This window comes from Dermacentor andersoni, chromosome 7, assembly GCF_023375885.2.
Source record: "Dermacentor andersoni chromosome 7, qqDerAnde1_hic_scaffold, whole genome shotgun sequence".
NCBI classification, from domain to species: Eukaryota; Metazoa; Arthropoda; class Arachnida; order Ixodida; family Ixodidae; genus Dermacentor; species Dermacentor andersoni.
The window spans coordinates 61,698,834-61,718,292 of record NC_092820.1 but is presented as its reverse complement, the minus strand read 5'-3'; the positions used below and the strand labels follow the sequence as shown (position 1 = coordinate 61,718,292).

General features: G+C 47.0%; 1 protein-coding gene across 2 annotated transcripts in view; it reads left to right on the top strand.

Moving 5' to 3' along the window:
• The first annotated feature begins 869 nt into the window (after positions 1-869).
• LOC126534403 (epoxide hydrolase 4-like) overlaps positions 870-19,459 on the top strand; it is a 67,516-nt gene continuing 48,926 nt past the window's right edge. The window contains exon 1 of one of the 2 annotated variants that reach the window (XM_050181688.3): positions 870-1,086. The gene's annotated coding sequence lies outside the window, so the exon portion shown is untranslated. Of the gene's footprint in view, positions 1,087-1,621; positions 1,699-19,459 lie in introns of those variants that run through there. The other variant, XM_055072868.2, reaches the window with a different exon arrangement.

The window sequence follows — 19,459 nt, the reverse complement described above, 5'->3', positions numbered from 1 at the left end:
TCGTAGCGTGATCGCAGCGCAGCCCGGCCTCTAGAACTCCTCGTTCTCTTTGTCTTCTCTTTCTTCTCTTCTTGTCCGTGCCTTTCGTATCTGTTACAACATAATATATATATATATATATATATATATATATATATATATATATATATATATATATATATATATATATATATGCATGCACGTGGAAGCGCAATCCTATGCTTCAAGAATACGATCCCGCAGAAGCGCAGTGTGCAAAAAATGATGCGGGGGCATTACGTTGATTGCGCCACAAATAATAAATACGCTATTCTAATAACAAAACAAAAACATTGCAACCAATAACATTTACCTTAGAAGCATATAGAGGCCACGTAAAGGTTTTAATACTTTACACAAAACACAAATGTTTATGCTTTGTTTTGAAAGAGGTTCACAATTGCTTGTTGCTTTTTCAGTTCTCTAGACAATAATTTTTGGCTTCTTCTCAGGCAACTGTCCGATTACTTGCCTGATTGCATTTGACCACTTTGTTTCTAACCACAGTATTACATTAAATGTTTGAATAAAATCTCACACGGCACTGCAGCTGGTGCGGCAACTAACGGTATGTTTAATGCGAGAAAAATAATGCTACGCTTCGACGATACCATTGTAAACAGTACCATTTTAAAAAAGACATACAGCAAAAGCTTCCACAGAATAATGTTGAGAATGTATGGCATCAGCAAACCTCCACAAGAACAATGGAGTAGCCTGTGGCTAAGGAACGAGAGCGTGGCAGTATTTTTTAAAAAAGTTGCGCAATGCGCACCTGCTAAGAAGTGATAGCTTGCGTAGCACACCGTTTGCATTTGTTTTGTGACAAAAAAAGAAAAGAAGGCACCTTATGCGTGCTTCACATTGTCTCACAGTTCTGCTTCGGTGTTAAGTTCATAAACGTGACTCTAGCGTTGCGAAGATTCTTCCAGAATCCTACAGCCCACCATGCATACGATCTAAATATACGTCACCCAAAAGCAATGTATACAGGTGCCTTCTGTCATTGTATTTGTCGTAACGTTAGGACTGCGTAATATTCTTCCACAAAGAACAGACTCCGCGAAGGTAAGCTTTTTTTTATTCACTGGTGAGGGAAATATCGGCCTTCTTTTTCCTTCTTGTTTCTCCTCTTTATTAGCGGTGAATTATGTCCACCTTACGGCTCAGCTAAGGAAAGTACAAAGAAAAATATAGTAACGAAATTACAAAACATTATGATGAGTCTAACGAAATAATAATACACTAACAAAGTAAGTCCAGGGATAAGTAAGAAAATAGTAAAAAATAAGCAAAATATTATAGGGAAACAAGAAGAACACAATCATGAACAGGTCAGGCACGTAGAAAAATGAATTCCACATAAACTACTGCTCACGCATACATGACCAAGCCACTGTTGACGAGAAAACCGTGTAGAGCCCTCAGATACAGTATCTGTTTGTTGGGGCACGACCAGTGTTATGCACGCTCAGCGCAGAGAAAGAACTAAAGCGTCGAACCGACTGCGAAGCATGTTGAGCGTAAGCTCTCACATATAACACGCAAATGTGATGTGACTGAGAATGCCAAGAAGTGCGAATATGCCTTCAAAATCGTGAGAAAGCTGTATATTTTCTTTCAAAAGCCTACGTTATTACGTGCTATTTTTTCGCGGGATCACGGCTAAGCCTCGTCGACGTAAGTATTTGTTACATAATGAAGCGCATAGCTCGCCATTTCCTGAATATCGCGAACGTTGGCCTAACGCCTGCTCTAAGACCGAAGCAAAGCTTCATTGTCCACAGCGTCGCAATTCGGCCTGTACCCTATCCATCAACCCTTTCAAGGCGTCTATTCTCTTGCTTGGAGGTAGCTGAGCTTGGCTACAATGCTTTTGAGGTTTAGCACAGAAAGCGTTCCGATAACATTATCTCCCTTCAGGTAACCGTCGATAGGGTACGCCGGTGGTCATGGTTATGACGTAATGTTTAATGGCACACTGCGTAATAGGCGGGTGACCGGAAATAGGGAAATATTCATTTGCTTAGAAGGTATGAATCTGTAGAATCGAATCTCTTCGACCGAGTGCAAAGGGGTTTTTATTATGAGGACTGGACAACGTGGTTTAAGAGCATAAACGTGGTCTTATGGGCAAAAGAAAAAAGAAACACGGCAAAATTGCAGTGATGGTGCACGCGAACCCAAACGCGGCTACGAAACTGAACTACTGCTTGCAAAACATGCGACACAATGTTGCCACAATACTTGAAAGCTCACATCCCTTCCCTCTTTGTTAAAATCCTTTATGGACTTTCAGTCTCACACCCCACCCACCTTCGTAAAGTTCTGTTGAGTTGAGTTGAGTTTAATGGCACATAAGCAGCTAAGGCTATCATGTGCCAAACACTAGGTATATATTCTTTAAAAAGTTGGGACACCTCAGTGAGTCCTTGTCTGGGCAAGAGCCTCGAGTGTCCCAACAAATTAACCAAAGACCTCGGCCTTCTTCTCAGAAAAGAGAAGGTGGATGAGGTGTTCTGTAATGTGTGGTTAAGCACTCTGCGAGGTTTTAAAGTTTTATGAGAACACCTGCTTCTTTTCAAAAGTTAAAAACACATGATACATCAACAAGAGCATCTTTTAAAATCAAAATTGGGTGAAACGGAATGTGTTCATTGTAAAATAAGGTAAAAAACTTCTTCCTCAGTGGTTCAAGTCTTCTGCATGAAAATAAGATGTGGTTTACTATTAGTGCATCTCTACATGATTCACATTGGGGTTTGTCTTGCTTTGTTAGACTGAAATTGTGTGTTAGGTCTGTGTTTCCTATGCGAACACGGCATAGAATCACTTCTTTGAAACGTTCCTGGTGTGTGCAAGATTTCCATTCGCCTAACATGGGTTTTAACAAGTGTAGTTTGTTGTTTACTTCATTGTTCCAAGCAGACTGCCATTTTTTTTCTTAGTTTGTAATGTATTAACTTCATGCAGTCATTAGGGAGTATCTTTATTTTTGTGACTTGTTTGTGCCGGGCTTGTACCGCGCATGCATCTGCTCTCTCATTGCCACTAATTCCGACGTGGCTCGAAACCCAGCATAATTTAATGTTCAGTCCTTGTGTGGTGGCTTTTATTAAATTGCGTGTAATGTCTCCTATTAATGGCGTGACTGCATTTCTGGCATGAAGAGCTCTGAGTGCGCTTAGGGAGTCTGTGTATACAAAACTATTTGCGACGTTCTCCTTTACTATTTTCTCTATGGCTATATAAATGGCGCAACATTCAGCAGTGAAAATGGATGTGCACAGCGGAAATCTCACTATCTCTTCCCACTTCCCTTGTACAACTGCACTTCCAACATGTTCATTCGTATTGGAACCATCAGTATAAAAGTCTGTGAAACTGCTGTATTTTTCTTCTAGTGCCAGGAATTTCTGAATGATGTGTCGTGGCGGAGTTTGTGCTTTACGGAACTGTGTTAAAGTGAGATCGCAAGCTGTCGGAAAGATGCACCATGGGGGTAGTAAATTTTGTCTGTGGGTAATGCCAGGTAATGTGTCCACTATGCCAAGATTCTGACACATCTCTTCAAATCGTAGGAGAAGTGGTCTTGTAGTTTATTGTTGAAAATTACTCGTGAAGGGCATTTTGTTACAAGGGGATAGCAAATGTGTTTGGGTAGAGATTGTACCTCAAGAATATATGCACAGGTTAGAGCGGCTCTTCTAGTTTCTAGTGGGGGTTCGTTTGTTTCTAGGTAAAGGGTGGTTATAGGAAACGTTCGGTATGCACCGCATGAAATACGCAAGCCTGAGTAATGTATTGGGTCTAATTTTTTATGTATGTCGGTCTTGCTGAACCATACACTATGCAGCCATAATCTAAGGAGGAACGTACTAAATAACGATGAATGTGTAGAAGGCATGTTCTATCAGACCCCCTATGTTTATATGACAGTACTTTGAGTATATTTAGTGACTGGGAAGCTTTCTTTTTGATGGTGGTTATGTGTGGTAGGAATGTGAGCTTTTTGTAGAAAGTTTCCGTTCTCTTTCCATGAGAGAGCTACTTGGTATCTACCGTTCTTCTGGGTGATGGTTTCTTCAAAGGCCCGAAGAACGATGTCGTCTTTGGCGGTCAGCTATGCATCGTCGACGATCCCAACGTGTTCCAGCTCCCAGAATGACGTCAGTTGACGAGAAATTTCGTCGGGTGCTGTGGTCACACCTACCCGCATCACTCCGGTGCTCGTTAGAAAGGTTGCGACGGACGATGTAGACTCTGTGCCTTGCAATGTCCACCCAAACGCAGTCTCCATGGCTACGAGGTTCTCACCGAGGCGCTTGACATTTCCTGTTGCTATATCCCAGTAGTGATCGGCCCCGATAAGCAACTCAACTCCAACACCAGGATGGTAGGCGTCAGGTAAGGTGTCAGCAAGCTGGAGGTCTTGTTCACGGGCGATGCTAGCCGTGGAGTCGTCAGGTGGTGGGAGGAGGTCTCCACAGATATTGAGCACCTCTAATGCGTCGATCCGGACTGTGGTGTTGTTGTGCCAGTTTCGCAGCCAGCATTCCACCCGATTACACCTTCTTTCTTCAGACGGTCTCTCGCTTCCGAAGGCGTAAATAGCTAGCTTCTCCCCTCCTATGATGCGAAGATTGAGGCGCCGGGAAACCTCCTGTCGTACAAACGTTCTCTGGCTGCCGCCGTCAAGCAGCATTCTGACCAGAGCACTCTTGTGCTGGCCTTCCGCATACGCTCGTGCAGTCTGCAGAGGCACACGGGTCTTTCCCGGTGCTAGTCCCACCTGAAGCGACGATTGTACTGTTGTCTCTGCTGGTGCAGCATCTCCGATTGAAGGAAGGCGTGTCGGTCTTTGATTGAGCTCGCAGACGCCAGTTGCGTGTCGTCCAGAGCATTTGGCACACTTCAGCCACCTTGCAGTTCTGCACACAGCGACACGGTGCTTCTTTTTCGCACACTTGTAACAGCGCCTCTCTCTTGACCACTTCCTTCTTCTTGGCCATGGGCACGGGGGCGACACAGTTCGCTGGTTGATGTCCTTCTCCACCACAAAATGCGCATTGCGCCTCGCCTTCTGTTACGATGAGAACAGATGCCGATGGGTTTTGAAGACGAACGTCGCCCTTGATTGGTGCTTTCTGTCTGATAGCGGCGTCCTGGTACCCATGGCGTAGTGCACTCTGTGCTCTCTCTCTGCTCTCAACCTCCTCTCTCATGAAATCGAGGAAACCGAGAAGCTCGTCTTGTGGCGTTTCAGGTGAGGCGGCCTTCCGTCGGAAGTATGCCAAGCAAAGCTCACTTGGGATGCTTTTACGAAGGACCACGAGAAGCAGCGCGCCGTAGGTGCTCGACGACACTCCCAGCGCCTCTAGACTTCGGACTCCGGAGCGGATTTCGTCGTAGAGGTTTATCAGCCTTTCGATGTCCTGCAGATTGTGCACTGGTGGACGTCAAGCAAGCGCGACATATACTCCTCAATTATGACGTCCTCTTTCCCAAATCTCTCGATGAGGGTCTTCACTGCGATATCGTAATTTCCATCACTGATCGGCAACCCCTCTATGGCAGCGGCGGCTTTTCCGGTTAGGTAACTGGTTAAGTATTGGAACTTCGCTATTGCAGGCAGGGTGCTGTTCTTGTGAATAGTCGATTCAAATTGGTTCCAAAATTTCTGCCACGAACGCAGGTCCCCGCTAAATTTTGCTATTTCTAACTTCGGTAATTTGGTTGCTGGTGATAGTTCCTGGAATGCCGCAGGCGTGACGGCACCAATGGGGTACGCTTCCGGGTCTGACGCGTTGCCTGTCACTGACAGAGTTGTCGACCGGCTCTCGTTGGCTGCCTGATTCCTGAGAGCTCTCTTGATCTTTGTTTTGAGGGAGCATATCTTCTGGGTGTATGCAGCGCAAGCTTCTAATTCTGCATCTAATTCTTGAAGATCTATGTTCTTTTCGATGCTCTCGTTAACGGAGTTCAACTCATCTGCTTCAAGGAGAAGGTCGAGGTGTTCCTCAAGCTCACCGACTTAGATGGTTGGCGATTGCAGTAGGTTGCTGGCCGCTGCGATGATTTTTTCGATTGGTTGTCGCAGGGCAGCTTGCTTCTTCTGTAGACGTTCCATGGCGCTTTCGATGTCAGCAGGCGAAGTATTCCCGGGTTTCGGCACTAAAATGTACATGAATGCTCGCGCCGCTGAGCTGACTCTAATTGCTGTCGCTCTTGGACGACTCCGCTAACTTTTGCTGCGCCTTAACTAAGGTGGACGGCGTCGGCCGTCCACGCAGGAGCTTCGAAGGAAAGAACTTCACTCGTTTGGATCCGTTTCGAGACTGGTTTATTTACAAAAGATAGATCGAAAAAAGGAGGAACGAGCGAGAGAAGAAACACAAAGTCCACGTTTTCTTTTGGCCGCACCGAGGACTTCGTCCTTATCGGGGGCGCCCGCTCCTCGCACTGAGTAGGCGGTTCGCCGAAAGCCGGTGGAACGGATCAGGTTGTTAGTAGATGCGCCGGCCGGGACGTGGTGCAGTGGGGCGCCCCTCGTCCGTTCGCCGGCTCCCTCTCTCTCTTGTGTCGCCGGTCCCCCAACCACGGGTGCAAAAATGTATGGTGGTCGTTTGCGACTTTCAACAAAGCCGTTGCAGGAAATGCTCTGTGGCATCACTTGGTATGGTGACGCGATGTCCCCAGTATACGAGGTCGTGGGATAAGGACAGTTATGACCTACGTTCATAATAAGGTGGTAAATTGGGCTGTATGTTTGTCTTGCTTGGTGGCCAAATGCGCAACATGTAGCGTTGCACTTTACTCAATGTCGAGTCGGCGGCCGTTAAGTCCTTCAGTTCACGCGTTTAGACACCACCTTCATCTAAGCTTTCGAGTGCGAGGACATATTCCGGAAGCTCACCTTCACCTACGTCTCCGGTGGCCTGCTGTGGTAGTCTGCTGAGAGCATCTTAGTTGAGCAGTTGCGTCCCAGGTACACACTGAAGCTTGTATTTTTAGTCCCCGAGGTATAGTGCCCAGCGTTGAATTCGCGCAGCCGGCATGGTGGGTGTGTGGCGGTCAGCTCTCAGCAGGCCGACGAGTGGTTGATGATCCGTTACCAACGTAAATTCTCCACCTAGAAGATAGTCCCGGATTGTGTTACACCGAAAATCAGTGCCAACGCTTCACTTTCTAACTGGGAGTAGTTCCGCTCTGCTTCGGTCAGTGTCCTTGAGCGAAAACCAATAGCTCTATGTGCGTTGTTGGCAGAGTGAAACAGAACTGCTTCGACCCCGAGCGACGACGCATCGCACTCCGGCTTGAGTTCCTTTGTAGGGTCAAAAAGCACAGGAATTGGAGCATTTTGCAGACTTTCTTTTGCTTCATCGAACGTGGCCTCTTGCGGTACTTTCCATTGCCACCGCACGTTCTTTCCCAATAGTTGATACAGCGGGGTTAGGTACGTTGACATGTTTGGCAAAAATTTCGCCTAGAAAGTCAACATTCCTATAGATGGGCGCACTTCGGTCACATTCCGCGGACAAGGTGTGCGTGTAATAGCTTCCAATTTTTTTTCTATTGGATGCATGCCCTCGACGTCAATGTGATGTCCGAGGCATATAACTGCCGGTTGTCGAAATTTACATTTGTCATACCATAACTTAACACCATGATGCCGAAAACGCTCTAAGACCACTTTCAATCGCTTTCCGTTACCGCCTTTCTATTCGGACACGATTACATCATCAAGGTAGGCTTGAACGCCGGGTAAACCACTGATAATCGTGTCGATTTATCTCTCGAAAATTGACGGTGCAGACGATATTCCTAATGGAAGCCGATTATAGCAAAATAAGCCTTTGTGCATATTGATTACGCAAAGTTTGTGCGCGACTTCATCTAGAGGGATCTGACTGTAAGCGTCTCGCAAGTCGAGGGTGCTGAAACATTCCCCGCCACATAAAACTGCGTACATATCCTCGATTACGGGAATAGCATACTGATCGACTGCGCAAGCAGGGCTCAACGTAACTTTAAAATAGCCACAAATATGTACCGAGCCATCTTTAGCATCGGCACTATGGACGCTCTTTGTCTGGCGTTGCAGTTAGGTCTTGGAGTCGAATCACGGCTGCGTCGCGTTCACTTGTGGCTGATACGTCACTTTGTAGGTCTTCTTTGGTCGGCGCAATCTTGTCTTCCAGTCTGCGTCGGCAAGGAGGCATGTCGTTGTTACGTCGTCGAGATAGATCTTTGAGCATGGTCGTCGGCGGCGGAAGGTCCTCGGTATTTCGATGTACAGCAGGTGCACCTGGATCGGTTGCTGCGTATAATTTTCCGGATATGGGCTTACGGACCTGCCACAGGCTGGTGCTGTGTACGGTCGGCGCTGCGGCAACAGATACTGCGAAGACGTGGGTTGCTATCCCACCTGCGGCCAGTTTTTTTTTTCATCCACTTTCATTTCCATTAATTTATAATTTCTTTAATTCAGTTAGTAAGTACAAGCAATTTCACTCATGTTGTCCTGGGTGTCATTGTTTGTTGGCTTCTTGTTTTATGATCTGATAAATAAAAAATTAGGCACCTCGGTTCCATAGCGCTGAATTTGTAAGGACAAGAAAGGCGACAAGACATGCGCTGTCAGCTGATTTCATTTACCCGCCGCGGTTGCTTAGTCGCTATGGTGTTGAGCTGCTAAGGACGAGGTCGCGGGATCGAATACCGGCCACGACGGCCGCATTTCGATGCGGCCGAAATGCGAAAACGCCCGTATTCTTAGATTTAGGTACGTTAAAGAACCATAGGTGGTCCAAGTTTCCAGAGTCCCCCACTACGTCGTCTCTCATAATCAGATTGTGGTTTTGGCACGTAAAATCCCACAATTTAATTTCAATTTAACCGATTTCATTTCAGAAGAACCGTACTAGCCGCGAGGTTTTGCATAGATTCGCATTTTTGTCTTTGTGAACATACATACGGCAAAGAAATAGCCAAAATCAAGAAAGGAGTTCTTTTTTTTCTGCAGGCGTGATATTTGTCTGCGATTCCCTCGCATCTGCCACTGGTATCCCGGAAGCGTGCGCTGAACTAGCAGATTGACCATTTTTTTACATCGTAAACATACTATCTGTATGGTTTTAAGCGATCACTTTTCTTATGACCGTCGACGAGCTCTTGAAGAATTCCACCTTTAATAGAAGAGTCAATTTCGCACCCTTAATGCTGAGACTTTTCCGAAGTCCAGATCCACGTCTGGAAAAACTAAGATAAGAATAGGCCGCAGGAATTTTCACCAATGACTCTAAAGGAAGTCTCAAACCGTGTTCGAAAGCTCCGCATAAGAAAATGTCTGTTTCACGCTGTTCGCCAGCGTCGACAGTTTGCGAGCAGTCAAAGCGGAACCAATGAGAAGCGCCACAGAGCCCTTATTGTTAGTGTGACGCACTGACAGCATATCCGAACTCCCCCTCCACCCCCCTCCACAAAAAAGACACAGGCCTGCGTGGCACACCCAGCACAGTTGGTGCGACCTTTGATGGGAGAGAAGCTCAATGGCACCACAATTAATGGTGCCACCATTGGTGGTCGAAACTACGACCCTCGGTGGGGGTCGAAGCCACGGCCTGTGGTGTTACATAAGGCGAAGTGAGAACCCACGAGCTTTGGTGGAAGTCGAATCATCGACCTTTAGTGTCAATTAAGGTGAATTAGGCCATCAATTTTTGTATAAGAAACCATGAAGCCGAGGCGAAGAAGAAGGGTCAGCGCGACCTTAGGTAGTTATTAGGGCGAAGTTAACTAAGGTGCAGGTAATTAGGATATAGTTAATTAAGGGACTAGAACCGACAACATTTGGTGGGAGAAAACAATTAACAGGAAGTGAGAACGCATTCGAAGGAAAATTTGAAGCAATGTAATGAATGTCTCGTGAGCGCGTAGGCTTTCGCTATCATCCTATTTACCGCATGATAAAGTGACTATTAACTTTTGGAATCGCCTTCGATACGGGGCTGTGACAGTCACCTAGCCTGCCTCAGTTAACCAGGTTCAACTATATGCAACATGCAACTGCTTCCTGCGACTGCCACATGTCAGGACACCTGGCTTAGTACAGCGCAACAGCAATGCAACAGTTACATGAATCGAGGCAACGCGGTGTGCTTGTCACACCGCGTGACGAGTGGCATGTGTTTGGATGCTGTTGATGATGATGATTTATTGGCATCCACTTTGTAACGGGGTGGTGACAGTCATCTAGCCTGCTGGATCTAATGCAGTATGCTATACACGTTTTTAATTCTCGCATTTCTATACATCTCCTTAACCTTGTTTTCCTTCGTCAAGACAATCCATTCATTTATTTGCCAATCACCCAAAGTAGGTGGGAGCCACATACATGATAGAAAACCCAAACAACCTGTACCGTTACCTATGCACATGCTACTTGGCTTGCGACCTGGGGTAGTAATTGCAAATCCAACCCAAACTGCACACGTATAGACGCTACGCCACGCGCATCTCACTCGCGTGACAAGTGGCGCGATACGATGCTAATGATGAGGCTCGAAGCCTCGACGGAGCAGAACGGGCGAAGACGAACACCTGCTGCCGCGCTATTGCATGAGGAGAGAGGCCATCGTCGGGACACCACGTTACTCTTGCTGTCGGAAGCCTGTGTTATCCGCGCAAGCTCTCGCCTGCGTTGTAACTGCGCCCCGGTAAAGGAAAATCAAAACGGACCAAGCGAGGACTTCATAACCCGGAGTAGCGCACGGCGGCATTCAAATAGACATTAATGCTTTCGCAGTCCCAACTCATAAGAAGTGCTTCGGTTTGCTTAAATTTTTAATGCGTTAGCACTAGGAATGTCAAAGCGAAAAAGATATTATCTGTGATGTGTAAGAAGCCTGTCTCGTGATTACATATAAAGGGGATGCAATAGCGTAGAAAAACGTATATACGTATATATATATATATATATATATATATATATATATATATATATAGTGTGTGTGTGTGGCCATATCATAAGAAGCCCACAAACAATGACACGAGGGACAGCATCCAGCAATTTATTTGAAGTTTTTGATTGAATAATTCAATTTCGTTTTCTTCTATTTGTGAGTCCCTTATTCAATTAAGAACCAGAAATGATTTTCCCTGTTCCCCGATCAATCCCCACCTGTGGTTAGTTGTTCCTTTCATTCATTTTCATTTTTAATCATTTCTTTACTTCAATTACAAAGTACAAGTAATTTCCCCTATGTTGTCCTTCGTGTCCTTGTTTTTTGGCTTCTCATTCCATGATTAATGAAGCTTGGACCCATCGGTTACCTTTCTTCTCCTTCATTACATGACGATGGTCTGGAACCTACACACCTGTAGCTAGTTGTTTCTTCATCCGTTTTCATTGCTATCAATTTATGATTTCTTTAATTCGGTTAGTAAGTACAAGTAATTTAACCTATGTTGTCCATGGTGTCGTTGTTGGTTTTTTTATAATATATTATGGGGACACCGGCCACATGGCGGAACATCTGTGCCGACATCATCATCATCATAGTAGCGGGGCTCATGCGCCTGGGCCACGCGCAGCGAACCGTGCACGCAGAGCGGTGATCAGGAAGCTGGTTTTTGGGCTTATTTGGTCGGCGCTGCAGACTGTAAAGGTTGTCCTTTGCATGCCTCCCGCACTCTGTGTCGTGTCTCAGAGCCACGGCCATGAGCCCACAGCATATATATATATATATATATATATATATATATATATATATATATATATATATTGTAGATAGGATCTTCTATACTCCCAAAATGTCCGTAAGATATTGGCGGATGTGCGAGGTACCACGGCTGGAAACGGACCTCCGCATGACGGTGATCCCTCGGGATTGACGTCGTTGCCGCCTCCTACGTCACCGTCGCATGCTGCGTCGGTGTCACCTTCGGTAGTCATTGTGCAACCCAAGGATCCTGGAACTTACTGCGGGACCGATGGCGCCGACGTTGAAGAGGGGGTGGCCACGTACAAACGCGTGAGTCGAATGAACAGATGGGAACCTACGCTTATGCTAGCTAACCTGTTGTTCTACCTAAGAGGCACGGCAAAGGTGTGGTACGAAAACCACGAAAAGGAGCTAACCAGTTGGGACCAATGCAAAGAGAAATTGACAGAGTTGTTTCGCAAACGAGCCGACCATAAAATTGCCGCAAAGCAGAAACTGGCCTCCCGTGCCCAATCCCCCAGGGAGTCCTATGTCATGTACATCCACTACGTGCCGGCACTTTGTCGTAAAGCCGATCACGACATGACAGAAGCTGAGAAGGCCGGACGCGTGCTTAAGGGCATTGCTGACGAAGCGTTTAATCTGCTCATGTGCAAGAGCTGCACTACAGTTGATACAATCATTAAAGAGTGCCGACAATTCGAGCAGGCCAAAAGCCGGCACGTCTTGCAACCACTCGCCAGACCTTCCAATACTGCCGCAACACCGACGTGTGAAGATCAACCCACACAGCAGCATGCGTCGCCATCAGAGGACGTTGTGCGAATCGTTAGACGTTAGACGGATGCGATGGAACCCGCAGCTTTCTGTTCACGTAGCCCTTATGCTACCACATTTTCAGTTCCCCTCGTACACGCCATCGTTCGCCAGGAACTTGAAAACATTGGTTTACAGTCTGTGTGTGCTGTCGCCAATCCCATAGCTAACGAGCGCCCTTCTACTATTTTCTTTCCACCGCGACGCTTTTCTCTGCGTTGTCTCAAACCGACTGAGTGGAGAACCGCGGACGACCAGCCGATATGTTTCACCTGTCGCCGCATTGGTCATGTCGCCCGATATTGTCGCAACTCGTGGCCGTCAACACCTCGCACGCCGACCGACGTGGGCCGTTTTGATGGAAATGCGCGCAATGTTTCCCCCACCACCGATTCTAACAGCGCCGACAACTCTGCACGGAACAGCCGCTCACCATCGCCGCCCGTACACCAGTGTTGTTCACCGCAAACACGTCGCCCATACTCCCGTTCGCGGCAGCCTCGTGGCCTTTCGTCCCCTGTGGCTTTTGGCCGCAAGCTTTCGGAAAACTAGGAAATGCAGTACTCGGAGGTGGTGCTGCATTGCCCACAACTGCAGAAAATCCTCTGTCTGTGCCCACAAGGAGAAGTGTAATTGACGTTAAAATAGACGGCGTTCCTGTCCAAGCACTCGTAGACACTGAAGCCCACGTGTCTGCAATATCATTACTAATATGGATGAGATAGTTCAAGTGGTCGAGGAAATCCATAGAGATTTATACAGTACGAATGGCACCCACAATGATAATGGAAGAGAGAATAGTCCAGAGGAATTCTAAATCCCACAAATAACGCCGGAAGAAGTAAGGAAAGCCTTGGGAGCTATGCAGAGGGGGAAGGCAGCTGGGGAGGATCAGGTAACTGCAGATTTGTTGAAGGACGGTGGGCAGATTGTTCTAGAAAAACTGGCCACCCTGTATACACAATGCCTCATGACCTCGAGCGTACCGGAATCTTGGAAGAACGCTAACACAATTCTAATCCATAAGAAAGGGGACGCCAAAGACTTGAAAAATTATACACCGATCAGCTTACTGTCCGTTGCCTACAAAGTATTCACTAAGGTAATTGCAAATAGAATCAGGAACACCTTAGACTTCCGTCAACCAAAGGACCAGGCAGGATTCCGTAAAGGCTACTCAACAATAGATCATATTCACACTATCAATCAGGTTATAGAGAAATGTGCGGAATATAACCAACCATTATAGATAGCTTTCATTGATTACGAGAAAGCGTTTGATTAAGTCGAAACCTCAGCAGTCACGGAGGCATTGCGGAATCAGGGTGTAGACGAGCCGTACGTAAAAATGCTGAGAGATATCTATAGCGGCTCCACAGCCACCGTAGTCCTCCATAAAGAAAGCGACAAAATCCCAATAAAGAAAGGCGTCGGGTAGGGAGATACGATCTCTCCAATGCTATTCACAGAATGTTTACAGGAGGTATTCAGAGATCTGTATTTGGAAGAATTGGGGATAAGAGTAAATGGAGAATACCTTAGTAACTTGCGCTTCGCTGATGATATTGCCTTGCTTAGTAACTCAGGGGACCAACTGCAATGCATGCTCACTGACCGGGAGAAGCAGAGCAGAAGAGTGGGACTAAAAATTAATCTGCAGGAAACTAAAGGAATGTTTAACAGTCTCGGGAGGGAACAGCAGTTTACGAAAGGTAGCGAGGCACTGAAAGTGGTAAGGGAATACATCTACTTAGGACAGATAGTGACTGCTGATCCGGATCATGAGAGTGAAATAATCACAAGAATAAGAATGGGCTGGGGTGTGTTTGGCAGGCATTCGCGGATCATGAACAGCAGGTTGCCATTATGCCTCAAGAGAAAAGTGTATAACGGCTGTGTCTTACCAGTACTCACGTACGGGGCAGAAACCTGGAGGCTTACGAAAAGGGTTCTACTTAAATTGAGGACGACGCAGCGAGCTATGGAAAGAAGAATGATAGGTGTAACGTTAAAGGATAAGAAAAGAGCAGAATTGGTGAGGGAACAAACGCGCGTTAATGACATCTTAGTTGAAATCAAGAAAAAGAAATGGGCATGGGCAGGACATGTAATGAGGAGGAAAGATAACCGATGGTCATTAAGGGTTACGGACTGGATTCCGAGGGAAGGGAAGCGTAGCAGGGGGCGACAGAAAGTTAGGTGGGCAGATGAGATTAGGAAGTTTGGAGGATCAACATGGCCACAATTAGTACATGACCGGGGTAGTTGGAGAAGTATGGGAGAGGTCTTTACCCTGCAGTAGGCGTAACCAGGCTGATGATGATGATGATGATGATGACCTGTTCTGTAGCTTGATCTGGAATTCCTCTATTTTGCCTCTTACCGCTAACTAATTGATCGGCTTCTTATGTGCCAGTTTCTTCCGTTCCCTCCTCAGGTCTAGGCTAACTCGAGTTCTTACCATCCTATGGTCACTGCAGCGCACCTTGCCGAGCACGTCCACATGTTGCATGATGCCAGGGTTAGCGCAGAGTATGAATTCTATTTTATTTCTAGTCTCGCCGTTCGGGCTCCTCCACGTCCACTTTCGGCTATCCCGCTTGTGGAAGAAGGTATTCATTATCCGTATATTATTCTGTTCCGCAATATCTACTAATAACCGGGACGTTGCTGTTCCACATACGCTGGTCACGCTTACTAATAACGACGTTGTTCTACCGCTAAATTTCAGCCTGTGCCCTCAAGTGATTCCGGCCGGCATATTCTTGGGCAATGTTTCTAGTGGTTCTGAATTTTATATTGAGAGTCTGAATGCCGAGAGCGGTTTATTAGCACCAATTGCAACTCACAGCTCTGCTTCCTTAACGAATGAGTTCGCGAAAATGATTGTACCTGACCTCACGTCTGCGCAGGCCTCGGACATACGTCTCCTGCTTCAATCGTGCAGTGACATCTTTGATTTCGGTGACATGCCTTTAGTCCAAACCCCTGTTGTTCAGCACCGTATAAACACCGGAGACACGAAACCTATTCGTCGGCTTCCCTATCGTGTATCGCATGCTGAACGCCGAGTGATCCAATCAAAAGTGAAAAAAATGCTCCGCAAAGGGGTCACGAGCCATCAGCTAGTCCTTAAGTTTCGCCTGTCGTCCTTGCGAAAAAGATGTTACCTGGCGTTTTTGCGTCGATTATCGCCACTTAAACAAGATCCCGCAAAAAGTCGTCTACCCACTACCACGCATAGATGACGCCTTGGACTGCTTGCACGGAGCTAAATACTTCTGATCCATCGATGATTCTATCCAGCTACTGGCAGATTTCATTCGATGAAATGGCCCGCGGGAAGGCGGCCTTCATCACGCCGGATCGTTTATATCAGTTCAAAGTCTTGCTTTTTGGCCTATGCAATGCTCCTGCGACATTTGAACGTTTGATGTACTCTCTTCTGCGAGGCTACAAATGGACCAGTTGTCTCTGTTACCTTGACGACGTTATTGTTTTTTCTCCCGCGGTCGGCAGCCACCTTACCCGACTCGCTGCCATTCTTGCGGTCTTCTGAAAAGCCGGCCTCCAACTGAACTCCTCCAAGTGTCAATTCGGGCGCCGTCAGATTACTGCGTTGGACACCTCGTTGACGCATCCGGTGTCCAACCAGATCCGGCAAAAGTTCACGCCGTACGCAGTTTCCTTGTGCAACATTCTGCTTCTGACTTGCGCTGCTTCGTCAGCCTGTGTTCTTACTTTCGCGGTTTCGTCAAAAGCTTTGCCGACGTTGCTCGGCCTTTGACAGACCTTCTAAAGAACAACACGCCATTCTCATGGGGCCCGGAGCAGGCTTACACGTTCGCCGCTCTCATCAGATTTCTTACCACCCCTCCCATAATTGCCCACTTTGATCCATCTGCACCGACCGAAGTTCACACTGACGCAAGCGGCCATGGCATCGGCGCTGTTCTCGCCCAACAGAATGGTACTGAGTTCGTGATAGCTTACGCCAGCCGCGTGCTGTCACCTGCCGAGAGCAATTACTCCATAACCGAGCGGGAGTGCTTGGCTTTAGTTTGGACTGTCGCCAATTTCCGGCCATATTTTTACGGTCGCACGTTTTCAGTCGTTACAGGCCACCACGCACTCTGCTGGCTGTCTTCCCTCCGGGACCCGACAGCACGGCTTGGTCGCTGGGCTTTGCGGCTCCAGGAATTTTCGTTTGTTGTCAACTATAAGTCTGGATGTCTGCGCAAGGACGTTGACTGCCTCTCTCGTCACCCCGTGGATTCACCTGAGCCTGCTGAGCATGATCCGGTGACCTGCGTGATGGCTTTTACTGACATGACCGACATGCGCGCTGAACAACAATGCGACAACTCCTTACAGTCCATCATCGCAGGAGTGTAATCTGGCAGCACGGACGCCATGTGCCGCATGTTCGTTCTGGACAACGGCATCCTCTACCGACGTAATGTGAGCCCTGACGGCCCTGAGTTGCTCCTTGTCCTTTCTCGCAATCTGCGATTTGTCGCTCTGGAACAACTTCACGATGCGCCAACAGCGGGAAACCTTCGCGTTTTGCGTACATACGACCGCGTACGACGCCGGTTCTGCTGGCCGGGTCTCTACCACTCCCTGCGTCGTTATGTCGCAACTTGTGAATTGTTTCAGCGCCGGAAGAAACCTCCTTTGCCGCCTTTCGTACGACTCCATCCAATTAAGGTTCCCTCTGAACCGTTCTTTCGCGTAGGCCACGACCTCTGCTTGGCCCATTTCCGACGACGACTAGAGATAATAAGTGGATCGCCGCTGCTACTGATTACGGGAGACGCTACGCGATAACAAAGGCGTTGCCGACTAGCTGCGCAACAGACGTCGTCAATTTTCTCCTTGCGACGTCATTCTCCACCACGGTGCACCTCGACAGTTTATTACAGACCACGGGCGCTCGTTCTTGTCTCGAGTTGTGGACGACTTCCTCGGCTCTTGTGCCACTGAGCACAAGCTGTCCACCGCCTACCATCCACAAATGAACAGTCTTACGGAACGTCTCCACCGAACAATCACAGAGATGCTGCTGATGTACGTTTCCAACGATCACCTCGAATGGGGCGCCACGCTTGCCTACGTGAAGTTCGCGTATAACTCGTTCTAACATGACATCGCCGGATATTATCCCTTTTATCTTTTGTATGCTCGCGACCCCACATTGCCGTTTGATACCTCCTCCCTTCTCTGCCAGGTGTTGGAACTGAGTACGCTCGTGAAGTCATCGATCGGGCTCACATGACACGTCAATTCGCCCGATCTCGTTTATTAACCTCGCAGGGTCTACAAAACTAGCGTCATGACCGGTGCCATCGCGATGTTAAGTTCGCGCCAGGTGCTTGGGTGCTCCTTTGGTAACCATGTCGTCGGGTTGGCCTCTCCCAGAAGCTTCTCTTTCGCTACACAGTGCCTTATGAAGTCCTACGTCGAGTTAACGACGTAAATTACGAGATTGCGCCGCTACAGTTTGATGCATCCTCAAGTCCGACGCCTTTTGATGTCGGCCACGTTTCGCGGCTGAAGCCATACTTCGCTCGCAATTCTTGCCTACCGTGCGCCGAGACGGCTCTGGCCGGGGATCCTGTTATGGAAGGATGAAAGAAGAGAGGAAGAAGAAGATCGCGAGGCGCTGGTTGCTGCGTGTTTTTGGTGGTCAGCCATCTTAACTACTCTGAGTCATTTATATATATATATATATATATATATATATATATATATATATATATATATATATATAAACGAGAAGAGAGGGGGTTAACCGAGGGTCCCAATTTTTATTAGTCATATCATGAGAAGCCAACAAACACTGACACCAAGGACAACATAGGGGAAATTACTTGTGTTTAATAAATGAAATAAAGAAACGATAAATTAATGGAACTTAAAGTGGATGAAACACAACTTACCGCAGGTGGGAACCGAACCCACAACCTTCGCATTTCGCGTGCGATGCTCTACCAATTGATAGGCTGGTAGAGCATCGTCCTTGGTGTCAGTGTTTGTTGGCTTCTCGTGATATGACTAATAAAAATCGGGACCCTCGTTTAACCCCCTCTCTTCTCGTTTATTACATAACGAGGGTGTCGAATTCGGCAACATTGATGCCTTCAGGTAGCATGTGTGGGTTTATTGACCAGTTGCCTTCACCCAAAAAGATCACGTTCTCGTGACGCCTGCGGCAAGAAGGACGTTCCACGTCCGCCGCCAAGGTATGTGAGTGATGGCGCTGGCTAACACTCCCAGGGTTCTACTAGGACACATAAATACCCAAGAAAGTGGATGGGGAAACAGCGCCGCGGTAGCTCAATTGGTAGAGCATCGCACGCGAAATGCGAAGGTTGTGGGTTCGGTTCCCACCTGCGGCAAGTTGTTTTTTCATCCACTTTAATTTCCATTTATTTATCGGTTCTTTATTTCATTTATTGAACACAAGTAATTTCCCCTATGTTGTCCTTGGTGTCAGTGTTTGTTGGCTTCTCATGATATGACTATATATATATATGTATATATAGTAACTACAATCTTCTATACTCCGAACATCCCCGTATCAGATGATCTTAAATAGGAGATTACCTTGGTCTGCAGTGTACAAAGTAATATCAAAGTTAGCTTTTTACAAGGCATACGGAGTGGTGCGTACGTAGCCACGTGGAACATTAAAATTCACCGAAAATTATGCACGCTTTGAGTATTGTTACAAACTCATACTGGCGCGTTCATGATGATCAGGATTTAGGTATTGACATCGTATTTGAAACGAAATGATTGCATATCTCACCAACTCCGTTCTTTCAACACTCTGGTGCTTTTACGCCTTTAAGTACCTTGATACGCTAAGATACCTTAGCTGTCCTTTACTCACG